This window comes from Ursus maritimus, unplaced genomic scaffold, assembly GCF_017311325.1.
Source record: "Ursus maritimus isolate PB19 unplaced genomic scaffold, ASM1731132v1 scaffold_6, whole genome shotgun sequence".
Taxonomy (NCBI): domain Eukaryota; kingdom Metazoa; phylum Chordata; class Mammalia; order Carnivora; family Ursidae; genus Ursus; species Ursus maritimus.
The window spans coordinates 19,272,557-19,277,126 of record NW_024426774.1 but is presented as its reverse complement, the minus strand read 5'-3'; the positions used below and the strand labels follow the sequence as shown (position 1 = coordinate 19,277,126).

Here is a 4,570-nt window from a genome sequence, read left to right as displayed (position 1 = left end):
AAAAAAAAAAAAAAGCAGCATATATTGACAATGGTTTCTATGTGACCACGTGGTAGTATATTTTATAGGACATAGTGGGAATGAAAAGAAAATGTACCCCCGCCCCCTGTGGGTCTTAAAGGGAAGGGTGCAGGAACTCCCCTCTATTAAAGAACAAAAATTCAAATGAATACATCTGAAGATCTAATTGGCTTTATTAATGATTCATGAGTCTAGTAGCATCCCATCTAGCATGTAGAAGGAAGCTCAGAGGAGTTGTACAAGATGGAAGGTTTTTAGGGGAAGGAGGGTTGGGCTAGAAGGTTATTAGCAAAAGAATTGTTCAGGGCAAGGTCTTTCCCTTAGAGGGAAAAGCAGGGGGTCTCATGCTGATTATCTAATCTTTGGGGTGGGGGTGTGTGATGTGTGTGCATGCCCACTGTGCATGTTTGCACGTTGAGGGTGGTGGGCAGCAAATGGAAAGAACCCATGTGACAGATAACCTGATCGGTGCTGACCAGGAAATTACTGATAAAGGAATTAGATTTACATTTCTGGGGGAGGTTGAAACTTTAATTAGGTAAGGTCTTAAGCCCCAGTTTGGTGACTTGGCTGATGCCATTTGGGGCCTGTGGTTTTCTTTTTAACATGTCTGAGAGCCAGCCCAACATTGGTTGAAGCTCACTGTTACTGGGGGGGGCCCTCTGGGCTGTGAGATAGGAAGCTGTGGTAATGCCTCCCTGAATCTAGCTATCTGTATGACCTTAGGCAAGTCTCTATACTTTCCAAGATTTGGTTCTCTCATCGTCTATCCACCCTCTCTTCCTAGTATGAGGATTCATAAGAAAATAGATGTGATCTTTTTATCACTGAGAGGCTACATGTGACAGCTGAGGGTTGGTAACATGTGACTGCACTCCCAGCTACTCACAAATATTCTCAAACACTTGCTCTCACCTACATAGACCCCCGCCCCCACCATGGAGACACATCTGTATAAATACAACACAATAGACTGTGACAGATGCTTCTTCCAGTCCCTCAGGCTCAAGCCTTCATGTCTCTGTTTTCTCACCCTAGCTATACCCAAACTCCTCCCCATGTTGCCTCGCTTCAGCCTTTCTCTTTATTATATTCAGGGCTCGGCCTCGACTATCCCAACAGCTTCCTAACCAACCAGTGTCCTTGTCTCCAGTCCCTCTCTACCCCAACCCATCATCACAGGTTCTTCAGATTAATGTATCTTGCTTTCTTCTCATTCCCTGGTTCAAGAACCAAAAGTCACCCCATCCCAATTTTCCATTAATGTCAAATTCTGGGCCATGGTGTGCAGGACCCCCATCCATCAGCTTCACTCTCCTTACCAAACTCCATTTCCCATGTTTCCACGGACCGGTCTTCTCACTCTTCTTTTCCCTTCCTCCTTCACTCTCTGCCTGGAACTCCCCCCCACCCCCATTTTGAAACCGTTTTTAAAACATGAGCCCAGACTTGACTCCAATTCTGCTGGGAAAGTTGTGATCTCTTCCAGCGGAGTCTCCTCATTCTCAGCCTGGAGGGTACACAGTCCGGCTCAAAAGGCAAGTTCCTACCTACAGGTAGAGCCTGCAGGTGGAGCCCAGTGTGGGGCTTGAACACATGACCCTGAGATCAAGACCTGAACTGAGATCAGGAGATGGACACTTAACTCACTTAGCCACCCAGGCACCCCTGTTTTTCTTTCATATGTCTGCATGGTGTTTGTAGAATGCTGAGGCCATGGATTTACAGCCACACACATTTACAATTCACAAGAAACTCACAAATATTTATATGCACGCAGAGATCCACACATACATGTCAATTGCGTTAGACATACCAGGGAATGGTGTAGATCAAATGCAGCTGGGAAACATTTGTGTATGGCACTTGCACGTAGACCCCCATATTTTGATGCTCCAGGAGTTCATAATTAAAGAAAACTGGAATGCACCCTGGGAAATCCTGTACAAAGGGAATCAGAAAGCCTCTTAAGTCTAAAATCTCCCCCACGGTGGGTTATGTAATGGGGCTAGAGGCTAGTCACTGTGATGAAGAAATGGCCCAGGCTTTCCCATCTGAGGGTGCTCCCATGCTGGGAATTTTGAGCTTCATGTTTACATCTTGGTAGCATCTTTCCCCTACTTTCCTTCCTTTTTAGTTGAGTAAAGTAATGGTAGGTGGCGGTGGTTAAATGTCAATAGTTGATGTTGGTATTTTCAGATCCTGTTTGCATCCCCCCAAAACCCATTTACTTTAAAGAAACCAAATACACAACCATGTGGTGACAACATTAACATTTATTTGAAAAGGGCATCAAGAAGACTCATTGGGAACTCATGACTAATAGACCTAATCACTGCTAAAGAGTCCTTCTTCCTACAACACCCCCTCACCCCCACTCCTCTTTCCCCTTCCTTAAAACAAAACTAATTTGATTTAATGAGTTTAAAATACAGAAAACTGCCACAGGCACTAATTCTGCACTCCCATATAAATACGTCAGCTGTTATGTACATATATGGTCAACTATGAACTACATTGCCCACACACGTGTGCACGCGGGCACATACACTCGCAGCCAGCTCATGAGGGTCTAAATGGACACAGACATGCTACAATGTATGGGTAATCCTGCAGCATCTGTGGATTTACAGGTCTGCACTCCGCAGGCCAGAACTGACAGTCAGGGAGGAAGAGCTCGGAAGGGGAAAGTGATGGCCTGAGGCCCCAAGGTCCCCTGTAGGAGAAAAGACCTGGTCAACCTGGCTGGTGCTAAGGGAGAGCATGGAAAACTGCCTTCTGACCCCAACAGGGCACAGAGTCCCATCCGTAGTCCCCGTGTCTCCTCGCCTCTTCCTCAGCTGGCCAGGCCCACCATGACCATCCTTCTACAATCTTCAGACCTAGGGTCACTTTAACCAGAAGATTTCTAGGGGATGGAGCAGCAGCACGTGGCCCTAAACCTCCTCAGACACCAGGAAGATACCTTGTTTCAGCAGGATCTGCTGCCAGGGTCTAGGGGCTGGGGAAGCAGGCATGACCTGCTCTCATGAGCCATCCTCCCTGCCGACCTTTAAACTTACTACTACTCAGCCTTACGCACAGGCCTCGTCCTTTCCCACAGACCCCCATAGGCCAGTTGCCATTTTAAGGTCACAGAGAAGGATTGGGAGAAATGGCCTCACTTCCCAGTAACACTCTCTGTGACCAGGTCAGAAGGCCTGGGGAGCATGCAGCAGCAACTGGAAGCTATCATGACCCAGGGGCCCCCAGAGAAGCCCAGAGGTCTGGCTTTGAGCTGTTTCAAGGTACCCCGAGCTGCTGCGATTCTGGGGCCAAGTGAAACATGTCCTCTGGGACCCAGACCCCCAGGGCAAAGGGAAGCATGTGTATGGTCCTCGTGCTTCTCAAGCACTGTGGACGGTCCCAGCCCCACCTTTTCACGCCCAATCCGTTTGCACTTGTGTAGGAGGCCGGACAGAGGACAGCACCCGAGGGAGGACCTTTCCAATTCTTCTCACCTACTTGGGCTCCGCTTTGGTTAGAAGGCATTTAGGAGTCAAGCAACTACTTATCTCTACTTTTCAGAGAGTGGAAAATGGGCACAGGCACCGGGCATTGGGGACCCCACTGAAAGGAAAACAAGGAGCCTCCAGGATCATACTGGTACTTTCTGCTGACCTGCTTCTTACCCACTTACAGGATTCAATCAAACTAATAGAACCCCTAAAATCTCAAATACATTCATGCCTTAAGTTCTGCCAACAGAGTGCTAACCAAACCTACCCCTTGGCCCTGAAGCAAGAGTCCTCAGTGGCTCTGGGGAGCAGCTGGTTTGGATGAGCTTGCTGGCTCAAGCCAAACAGAGAGAGGCAGCAAGAAGGCTCGGTCGCGTGACACAGTGCAGCCAGACGCCAGAGGGGTTGGAAGGCAGGAAGCAGTGATGTGAAGCCCAAGGCCTGGGCGCCCACCACGCTCTGCTTTGCCTCTCTCCCTGGGCTCGTGGGAGGTGGGTGTGGGTGCGACGGACCCTGCTTAGTTGACCAAGGAATTGTCTGTTCGAGTTAACAGTCACCTTACTTTCTGACTCTGAGGCATATTCGGCTGGGATCCAGGTTCTGCTTCATGTCATCAGGCAATCCAATATTCTACTGAGTGGAAGTTTCTAAACTGAAACTGAGAAGAGGGCACTCAAGAAATGGCTAGTTCTCCAAGGGAAGCGCATCTTTGCTGAGCAGTCGTGAGGTAAGGAAAGAGCTGCTTCGGGCAGAGACGGGGTGAGTGTATGAAGAAGGTAGCCATAGGCCCATAGCACAGAGGTACCGACTAGGGTGGAAACTATAGAACAAGAGTCAGATAGCCCCCCCCCTCCCGATCCAAAACATTTATTGCGCATGTAATGGGAAAATGCATATGTTAAGGTTTTCCCAGTTTGGGAAAATATACCTATTTATCCTCATAATCAGGCTTTCATTGTGGGTCTGTGCAGGGCTATGGGCCAGGGTGTGACCAGAGGGTGTCCCAGGAAGCCCCTTCCCCTTAGCAGAAACACCCTGCTTCTGACCCTTCC

At 48.6% G+C, this 4,570-nt stretch overlaps 1 long non-coding RNA gene across 1 annotated transcript in view; it reads left to right on the top strand.

Annotated features, from left to right (window-relative positions):
* Positions 1–2,296: 2,296 nt before the first annotated feature.
* The window catches only part of LOC121100974, a 5,459-nt gene continuing 3,185 nt past the window's right edge, over positions 2,297–4,570 (top strand). The window contains exon 1 of the long non-coding RNA XR_005832773.1: positions 2,297–4,245. This is a non-coding gene — a long non-coding RNA (uncharacterized LOC121100974). The remainder of the gene's footprint in view (positions 4,246–4,570) is intronic.